Raw genomic sequence first — 11,548 nt, forward strand, 5'->3', positions numbered from 1 at the left:
CTTTTTCATTCATGGGAGGAGGCAATTTTGCTATGACTTCTATTTTCGCTTGGTCAACTTCTATTCCTTTATGAGAAATTTTGTGACCCAAAACTATACCTTCACGCACCATGAAATGGAACTTCTCCCAGTTGAGGATTAAGTTGGTCTGTTGGCATCTTTCTAAAACAAGCGCAAGGTTAGTTAAACAATTATCAAAAGACTTACCAAAAACCGAGAAATCATCCATGAATACTTCCATATGCTTCTCAAGCATATCGGCAAAAATAGATTGCATGCATCTCTGAAATGTGGCCGGGGCATTACATAACCCAAATGGCATTCTTCTGTAGGCAAAAATACCAAAAGGGCATGTAAATGCGGTCTTCTCTTGGTCTTCTGGTGCAACAGCTATCTGATTATACCCCGAGTATCCATCGAGGAAACAATAATAGTCATGACCCGCTAACCTTTCTAACATCTGGTCGATGAAAGGCAACGGGAAATGATCTTTTCTTGTTGCCAGATTTAATCTTCGGTAATCTATATAGACTCTCCACCCTGTAACTGTTCTTGTGGGAATCAACTCATTCTTTTCATTCTTAATCACAGTAGTTCCACCTTTCTTAGGCACCACATGAACTGGACTCACCCATGAACTGTCAGATATTGGATAGATCATCCCTGCGTCCAAAAGTTTTACCACCTCCTTTCTAACCACCTCCTTCATCGCTGGATTGAGTCGTCGTTGAGGTTGGACAACCGGTTTGTGATCATCTTCCTTTAGGATTTTGTGCATCCAAAGTGTTGGACTTATTCCTTTCAAGTCTTTAATTGACCATCCAAGAGCACTTTTATGCTTTTTAAGAACTTTGACAAGCTTATCTTCTTGAAGGAATTCAAGGTGAGAACTTATGATAGCCGGGCACTTACTTTCAGTGTCTAAAAAGACGTATTTGAGGTTCTCCGGTAATTGCTTTAGTTCAGCCCCCTTCTTTGGTTCATCTTTACTTCCCTCCACTAACGGTTGCCTTAGCTCCTCCCATCGGTTGTGGCGAGAATTTTTGACAAATGATGTTTCCATCATGGCTAAAACTTCACTGTCTTTTTCATCAATTACCTTCTCCTCTTCGAAGATTGATAGACTCAAAACTCTCTTCAAGGGTAACTTCTATGTTGTCAAAGAATTTTCTTCATCACAAATTTGTTCAATTACCTCAATGTGTTGACTCGTGGCAACATCATCCTTGTACTTCATAGTGTTTCACTCATCAATCTTCAATTCTTCATCATAAACTTTCAAGGTTATTGTACCTTCCTCTATGTCGATCAAGCATCTCCCGGTCTCTAAAAATGGTCTCCCCAAAATGATTGGTATCTCCTCATCTTCAGGCATCTCTAGAATAACAAAATCTACCGGAAATACGAACTTGTCGATTTTCACCAACACGTCTTCTACCACTCCGTAGGGTCTTTTAACCGATTGGTCAGCAAACTGAAGTGTCATTCGTGTATCCTGTACTTTACCTATTCCCAATCTTTTGTAAATGGATAATGGCATAAGACTCACACTTGCTCCCAAATGGATCAGAGCTTTCTTGAAAGACCTATCACCAATTGTGCATGGAATCGTTACCGAACCTCGATCTCTCTTTTTAACCCGAATTTTCATTCCCTGCAAAATAGCACTACAAGTTTGAGTTAGAATAATCGGGTCACTGTCGATTGTTCGCTTCTTTGAGATGATATCTTTCATGAACTTCGCATAGGTAGGCATTTGCTCAAGTGCCTCTAAGAATGGGATATTTAGCTCAAGTTTCTTGAACATCTCTAAGAACTTCTCGAAGTTTTTCTCATGTTATTCTTTCTTCTTATTCCTTGTAGGGAAAGGAAGTTTAACCGCTGGTTTAGGTGTAGCAACTTTTTCTTTGACTACACCTTCTTCACCTGTGACCTCTTTACTTACAACCTCATTTTCTTTAATCTCCACATCCACTTCAATCAACATATCTTCTTCATCAGAGTTCTTCTCATGTGTTTCTTTCGATTTATTGCTCCTTGTTGTCACAACGTTCACATGATTATTGTCTCTGGGATTAGTAACCGTAGCACTTGGTAGAGCACCCTATGGTTGAGTGTTGGTCATTTGTTGTGCAATCTGACTCATTTGAATTTCCATATTTTTGATTGAAGCTCCTGTGTTCCTCATATTGCTCCTTGTTTCTTCTTGGAATTGAGAATTTTGAGCTGCCATTTTTTCAATAGTGATCTCCCAATCTGCTTTCTTCGGTACCTGTTGTTGGAATTGTTGTTGACCTTGAGTTTGGAACTGTTGTGGATGGTGTTGGAATTGTTGCTGATATGGAGGTTGTTGTTGTGGAGGTCTGTATTGTGGTGACTGAGCTGGAACTTGAAATTGGGTTGATCCTTGCTTTTGAAAGTTTCCTTGTTGGTCCTTCCATGCAAAGTTAGGATGATTTTTCCATCCTGGATTATTTGTATTGGCGTATGGATTATTTTGCCTTAACAAATGAATCTGTTCAACTTGCTCTTGTGTTGCCACACAATGCATAGCAAAATGCGGTCCACTACATATTTCACACACAACTGAGGAAATAGGCTCAACCTGTGCTACTTTTTGTTCACCAATGTTCATCTTTTTAAGTCTCCTTTCTACTTCCGCCGCAATCTGTTCTTCCATTTTAACCACTTGATCTGCAAGCCTCAAATCAATCTTTCCTTTTGTTTGGCTCATTGCGCGATCATATAGCTCAATATGCTTGTTAGCGGCAATTGCTTCTATGATCCTCTTGATACCAGTGGCTGTTGAAAAATTAGTTGAGCCACCGGCAGCGGTATCGATAAGCTGTTTTGTCTTAACTCGGAGACCATTAACAAAAGTCTGCATTTGCTCGGTTGGGTCCATGTTATGAGTGGGATAAGCCACCAAACACCTCTTGAACCTTTTATATGCATCTCCCAGCAATTCCCCTTCTATCTGCTTGAAATTCACAATATCATATCTTTTTCGAATAAAGACTGATGCAGGGAAGTACTCATTAAGGAAAGCCGTTTCCATCTGTTGCCATGTTGTTATGCTTCCAGATGGAAGTGAGTAAAACCACTCTTCCGCGTCTTCGGATAAAGTGAATGGGAACATCACGAGTCCCTTGGCTTCTTCAGAATGGCCTTCTATCTTTAATGATGTTGTTATGGTGAGGAATCTCTGTAGATGCTTATTTGCATCTTCATTGATTCTTCCCGCAAACGGCTTGCTCTCTAACTGTCAGATAGTTGAAGGATGTAGTTGGAAGTGTGCCACGTTGACCGGTTGATTTATGATGGTCATTCTTTCAAGCGGTGCATTAGCCCTTCCATAATCTCCTAAAAGCCTCTCTGGAGGAGGTGGGTCAGCTGCCATAGTTTCAGGCTCAGATTCTGACTGTTCGGAAGGAATAGATAGTCTTTCTTCGTCTTCCGATTCTGAAACTATAGGTGATTCTTCTCTTGAAGCCAGTCTTTTCCGTTTAACTTCTCGAAGTCGTGCTTGCAATAATCTTTCTGGTTCTGTGTCAAAAAGAAGTTCAGCTGAGGCCTTACCTCGCATACAAGATTAGAAGTCGATTAGTTTGGAGTAAAAAAAAATTAACAAATACAAATTCAGCAAAAATAAAATTTTAACACAGAGTTATTAGGTTGACTGTAACCTTGGCAATACCTTGAAAATATATCCCTAGTCCTAGGTGATAATTATATGGTTCAATTGTATACAAACCTTAACAATCGTAGTCCTACGAATTGTTAACCACATAACAATCCTTATTGGTCAGATAAAGAAAGCATTATAAACATTATACAATCGAATTGAATAATACGAACATTAAATCAACGAAATACCAAATCCAGAGTTATTACAGATCGAATCAGGGACACCCCCCTAGCATTTGGGGGTTAGCCTCTCATAATATTCAAGAAACACAAGTGGAAAATTTTAGACATTACAATTAATTGGGAGAACTCGGATCTTCAATGGTGTCCACCGTTGAATCTCTTCGTCTTCCAAAACCTCGTTCCAGTCCTCTTTTCTTCTCTGCAATTCTATCTTATGATCTCCAAAAGTTCCTCTTTTCTTTGCCCTAAGGTTGTTTCTATAATCTATCTTCCATTCAGGTTGAAGACAAATACCAAAAGTACCCTTAATGATCACATTGGAGCGAGAAAACATAGAAACATACAATCAGCACGCATCATCAACACGGGCCGTGTTGCTGCACACGGGCGCCCGTGTTGTTCGTCTGCCTCTTGATTCAAAAACATGTTTCTGGGTACTTTTTCACACGGGCCGTGTCTGTGAACACGGGTGCCCGTGTAGATTCTCTGTTTCAGATCCAAAGTCACTCTTCCAGCCACATTTCAACACGGGTTGTGTTGCTCCACACGGGTGCCCGTGTTGACCTCTGAACTCAGCTTTTTCCGGCTTCTTTTATCCACTCGTGCGCGCCACAAGTTCCTATCTTTCCTATGCATCAACCTGGCCAACAACACTACCAACCAGCGCATAAAAAGACACTTTTTGTAATACTCATAACGCATTAATATGCAACAATGTCACCCAAACGAAAATACGAAAACTTACTTTAAAACACATGCAAATGCCACTTAGTGTTACCAAGACCATGAATTCTTGTCGGAAAAAGGTGCGAAAACGTACTAGAAATGGTGACCGATCACTCATGAAAACACATTTACTGCCCATAACCCAATTGATCTTTCACCTCCCAATATAATATAACACATGACAACTATTTTATAGCTATTTAATATTACTATATTATTGTTTAACATATACTATTAAATTGAATTTTCAATTCTTCATAAGTCTATTGTTGTATGTTCACCATTTAGATTTAATAGGCAACCATTTACAGGTCCTGTTTCACTACTTATAGAGATCATGTTTGACTACTTATAATAACCAACAATAATTAAATTAGGAACCCAATGGTAATCAATTTTTATAGAGATCATGTTTCACTACTTATAATAAGCAATACTTAATTTAGAAACACACTAGTAATCAATTTTGCAAATAAAACCATGGCAGAGTTTGCATAATCAATAAAACTTAATCCCAAAACTGATAATATTCCATTAAAAACCATACATAGCACCATAATTCTTAATCTTTGTTCACATACACCATTGCCAAAATTAACAATAAAAAAACAAAACGATAATTCACATACAAACCAAACTAACAAAAAACTGTCCTATTCATCCACCACAAACATTGCCAAACCAACAGCTTTATCAACGACCACCACTGCACTCCATTGTTACCATAATATCTAACACTGGCGGGTATCGAAACACAAAGTGCACTTTATCTCCTTCTTTCAATTCAGCTGCCCTTGCATAGTCAAACCACTCTCCGTACAAATATGGTTCCTTTCTCTTTGGCCTCTTCTTCACATTGCAGTCATATGGGTACCCGTTGTCCACATCATAGAGAACTATCTCTAACATTCCAGCAAGACCACATTTGTTTACTACTTCTGCAGGAATATGCTGCACTCATTGACAAACAATATCAGTTACATTACATCTGTGTATAACAACATTGTAACAACAAGTATAAACTTTACGCACTACTTACCATAACATTTGAGCAAAACTTCTTTACATCATGAACTTCACAAGTCTAGTACGCTTCTTCCAGCTCCTCCTGTATAGGACTCATTTCCCTGAAATAAACACCACATTTACACCTCAATGCCAACACAACAACCTTAGTATACCTATTACTCTAATATATTCGTTATCACTTAAAAAAACCTTTACCTGTCACTATCAGAAGAGATCATTATGTATTCCTTCAAATCAGCGGTATCTGATAATCCCGCAAAAGATGACCCTACATGATTATCCTTTCCTTTCTCCCACCTATCAACTTCATTTTTCTCCTTCAATTTATCTCCGCCCATGCTGTCGCATTGCATTAAAACTTCACCAGCAGCATTTCTTTCCTTCCCTTTCACGCCCACTGTTTTCAATTAATCACTTCCTATCCCATCTCCATTATTCCTTCAACACAATAACATACAAACTAATAATTACACTAAGTTGTGAACACATTCTTTGGGAAACACATTCAAATTTGTGGAGGTTCAGTTTCATTTACAGACTACAAACCTGCAATATCCATTTATTTATATAACACACACCACACTTACAATCAACATAACAGATTATAATATAACAAAAATTTCTATTATAAACTATAGTAAACATCACACAATACCATACATTTATCAATACCTACTATCATAACATGCAAAACCAAATAAAATCATAGGATTACCCTTTATTTTCAACAACACTGGCAGCATCTACAGATTCATTCTTTTGACCGAACTTAGAAACTTCACCAGCATCTTCAACACGATTCAATCTTGTGAATACAAGATTACACTCAAAGATGTTTTTGATTCATGGCAAACTCAAATAAGCAGTCAAACAACAAGAGGGAAGCAGAAAACTTAAAGAAAAGCAAGCATTGATCACTCATAGGTCAACCCATTATGTTTATATGTTTAAAGGTTGACTCAACACAAGCAAAACAAGAAGAATGCAGAAAAGCAGCAGTTAGGTCGACCTACCATCAACCCAGGTCGACCTAAAATGGAGAAAAATTCATATACTCCTGCTAGGTCGACCCACACATCATTTAGGTCGACCTAAATTGATGAATTTTACATACCAGCCTGTTAGGTCGACCTACACATCAACTAGGTCGACCTAATCTGTGAAAATGTCCCCAGAATGCATCAGAAGAGGATTCTGGTCGACCTACTCCTTCAACAGGTCGACCTAATTGGGAGCAAAATTCTGCAAGCTCTGTTAGGTCGACCTAAGCACTACAAGTGGTCGACCTAACTGATCAAGAAAGTTCAAAAATCAGTTTTTCTTGGTTCTAACTGTTATGCAATCATATATATTGTGCAAGGGTAATTATTCAAGACAACACCAACGACTGAAAGATACACAAACGCTTCTCATCTTCGTTCTTCATCATCTCCAACACAATTACACATAATCATTCTTGCGTTGCGGGTTAGTGATGAGTTCGATAACCTCCATGGAACGGAATTGAAGATTCCTAGTGGGTGAAGGTTTGTGGGGTTTGTTGGTGAATAAAATCTGCGGGTTTTGTCCTCCACGACGGGTGGTTCTTGGGGGTTTTTATCAAGAGGCGTTCATTGAGGATTCGGATGAGTGTAACGATTGAGGATTAGGGAGTTCAAGGAATCAAGACACTGCAGAAGGGAATCAAAGTGAAGCTCTTGGATAACCTTGATCTGGCTCAAGATTAAGGGGGAAGAAGATTCAAAGGATCGACATAATTGGTTTATCGTTTATCGCTTTGCTATCTTCTTTGTATATACTACTTTCAACATTAATGAAAGATTACCCAATTTCAATTTGGAATTGGGGGCAGACGTAGTCGTAGCGAGGACGATCGACGAACTGCCTAAACAAATATCGTGTTCTTGTCGCTTTTACTTTTTCATTTACATTCTGTTCATATTTGGTTATAATAGCAAATTGATCAACGATTCGAGTGTTAAGATTGTGAATTAAGTTCGTTCATAAACATCACAATCCATCACACATTGAATTACCTTCAATTTGATCATTATCACCAAGTGTTTGTATATTTGTCTCTATCACTCTTACTGCATTGCAAACATTGTCCATCATACAAAAAGTTAATCTGATTTTCATAAGAGAAACGTCTTGATTCTGCGACATATACTCTTATCATTTACTTCAAGTCTTTGACTGGTTTTTAAACACATATATAATCGTTTCGATAGTGGTTCGGAATAGACGCGAGTCGATTCAGAATTCACTTCCGCTGAAAAGTCATTTAAATCCGTAAAACTGTGAACGATCTATTCACCCCCCCTCTAGATCCTAAGGCCAGCGTCTAACAAGTGGCATCAAGAGCTCTGGTTTATTCCGTGCTACGTGAAACACTTATTGGAAAGATGGCTTCCGGACCTAAAGGGGCTCATAATAGAGCTCCAGTTTTCAACGGTGAAAACTACGGCTATTGGAAGGATTGTATGTGTGTCCATATCAATGCAATTGATAGGAACATCTGGACAGCTATCGTCAATGGGCCATTTCAGATCACCATGACAAATGCAGCTGGTGCAGTTGTTCCAAAACCAGAAGATACTTGGAATGCTGAAGATGAAAAGAGATATGCATACGATTGGAAAGCGAGAAACATTCTAATCTCAGCTCTAGGAGTTGATGAATACTATCGCGTTTCCCATTGTAGATCAGCTAAAGCTATGTGGGACACATTGCAAGTTGCCCACGAGGGAACGGATGATGTCAAACTAGCTAGGATCAATACGTTAACTCAAGAGTTCGAACTCTTCCACATGGAAGATGGTGAATCCATCGAAAACATGCAGAAGAGATTCGTTCATCTGAAAAATCGATTAAATTCTCTTGATAGACCTGTTTCCAATGCAGTTGCTACTAACAAAATCTTAAGATGTTTGAACAGGGAATGGCAACCTAAAGTTACAGCAATTAAGGAAGCAAATGATCTCAACACTTTAGACATTACCACTCTTTTTGGTAAACTAGAGGAACATGAACAGCATCTTAAATGCCTTGACATGCATGAGAAGAGGACAAAGAAAGAAAAGAACATGGAGAAAGAGGTAGAGAAGAAGTCAATAGCTCTAAAAGCTTCGAGCTCCAAGACCTCAAAACGAGAGCCAAAGGATAGTGACACAAGTGATGACGAAGACTCCGATGATGAGGAAATGGGACTGTTTGTGCGAAGATACAACAAATATCTAAAGAAAAATGGAGCAAAACATTCCAACAAAGGCTTGATCAACTATAGAAAGCAATCAAACATGCTCAAACAAGATGACGACAACAAAGGAAAGATCAAAGGTCTGTGCTTCAATTGTGGGAAAGCCGGTCACTACAAACCGGATTGTCCATATCTTAAGAAAGAAAAGGAGAAGAACCAAAGAAAAGGTCATAACAAATATAAAAGAGCTTACATAGCATGGGAAAGTGATTCATCTAGTGAAAGCTCATCAAGCGATGAAGAAGAATCAGCAAACCTATGTTTCATGGCTCATCAAAACAAGAAAAAGAAAGTTGTAAGTCATCTTAAACCTGAACTCGTAGATAAGGTATCTCATTCTCAACTAAAACTTGCTTTTGAAGAATTACATAGAGATGCAATTAAAGCCTTCAAACTTTTGGCCTCAAATAAGAAAATATTTTCATATCTTGAATCAAAAGTTGAGAAAACCGAAAAGGATATGGAAGCTTTAAAACAATCTATGCTAGACATTCAAAAGGACAAAGTTGAAATAGATCCTACATCATGGTTTGGTTGTGAGACATGTCACATTTGGCAAAACGATGTGAGAGATCTAAAAGCCAAGTTAGACAAGGCTCTACAACCAAAAGTGACTTTTGCGGTTGATCCAAACAAGTTCAAAAGATCGTATACTCCTTTATATAGTAAATACACTTTTGTACCAAAAGTATCAACTAGCAAAACTCCATATTCTCATCATATTACCTGTCATTATTGTTGCAAAAAGGGACATACCATTGAAAAATGCAAATTTAGGAGAATTTTAGTTCCTAAAGGAGTATTTCAATGGTTGCCTAAGTGCAACAAATTGTGTACTCACCATCCAGGACCCAATGAAGATTGGGGACCTTCCACTCTAATTTAATCTCGCAGGAAAAGTGTCTTGACATCGCCGAACGGTGGTGGTTCCTTGACAGCTGGTGCTCAAGACACATAAAGGAAGACATACCAATCTTGGTATGTCATCTATGAAGACAGATTGAAGAACCATACTTGGCAAAGGAAATGTAGGTGTCCTGGCCATCGCAAATGTATGAGATACATTACAAATACAGATATTCCGAAAAACACATAGGACGCAGTACTTGATGTGCAAATTGGCAAGTTGCTTTGCAAAGAGATTTTAAACCTATTCTTAGCAGAATATTGTTTGGGACTATGTCCCGCATCCGGGAGAACATCAAGTAATCGATACTAGATAAGTTTTTCGCAAAAATCAACCTGTGAAACATTCCATCAAAACAATTCATCATCAAATCCAGGAGTATGGCACACTGACAAGAAGACTTCACACAATGATGACAAAACACCTACATATTGAGAAAGCGGTAACATGTTTATTGTTCACTTCCAAAAATTTTATTGATGCTATAATATGCTATCAATTAACATGCTTATAGTGACTTCATGTGCTCTTATCTACTCTTCTCAAATACTTATGTATATGTGTTCATCATTTTCATTCATAACATACAATGGTTGTGCATTCAAGCAAATGACAAAACAAAAATACATCATATAGAAACATTTCTAAGGCATTTTCATCATTGAAAGAAACTTAGGTCGACCTACTCTGTATTTGAGTCGACCTACATAAGAAGCTTCTTTAGAAAAACTAAAAAGGTCCAGTTGCGTCGACCTACTCACAATTTAGGTCGACCTAATTTGGTCATTTGTTTTGTTACTTCTGTTAGGTCGACCCAGCTTCACTTTAGGTCGACCTACTGCGTTAATTTTTCCATATTTGGGTCTGTTAGGTCGACCCGACCCAATATCATTCATTCAAAACATTCCATTCTTGCATTCCCTCTCATTCTCATCTCTTTTGGTACGGCTAACCCTAATTCCTCAAACTCAAAATTGTCAAAATATCATTCCTCTCTCACTCAAAGCATCTCCAACCATGCCTCCAAAATCAAGAAAAGGAAAGGAAATTGCTTCCAGTTCATCATCTCAACCGGTAAGTGCTCTTGTTCATCCTGATTGTAGAGAAAACTTTGAGAAGTGGCTGATGAAAAGGAAAATTGTTAAGCAATATACTTATGATCCAAATCTTGTCGAAAACATGCATATTCCTGATGTCGCTGCGTTAATTGAACATCAAAATATTCATCCCTTAGTGCAATGTGATACCCCGTACTGTGAAAATACCGTTAGGGCTTTCTATGCAGGATTTACAAAAGGGGACGGTTGTAATTTCCGTTTCAAAATGGGATCTAGGTCGCATGTTGTTGACAAACGGGTCTGGATTAGTATCTTTGGTCTGACAATCGTTGGTGATGAACTCCGTATGGTAGACGGGGATGTACCGGGAAACTATGACCATGAGGCCTACATGAAGTCAATCCTCAAAGATCCTTCCGTATTTGACAGATCAAATGAAACAATAACAGCTGGTCATTTGAAGCGAGATCCTAGGCTCTTGAATTGGGTAATCTCAAGAATCATTCGACCAAGGGCAGGAGGATATTCAAGAATTGAAAGAAATGAAGTGGTGCTCATGTATCTGCTGCAAAATAGAACGCGTTTACACTGGCCTCACTTCCTAGCTGCTAAGTTTCATGAGGTCAAACAGAAAACTACAGCCCTGTGTTATGGTTCAATCATTCAAACAATTGTCAATCACTTTGGTATGCGACTTGA

Source organism: Vicia villosa, linkage group LG5, assembly GCF_029867415.1.
Source record: "Vicia villosa cultivar HV-30 ecotype Madison, WI linkage group LG5, Vvil1.0, whole genome shotgun sequence".
Taxonomy (NCBI): Eukaryota; Viridiplantae; Streptophyta; class Magnoliopsida; order Fabales; family Fabaceae; genus Vicia; species Vicia villosa.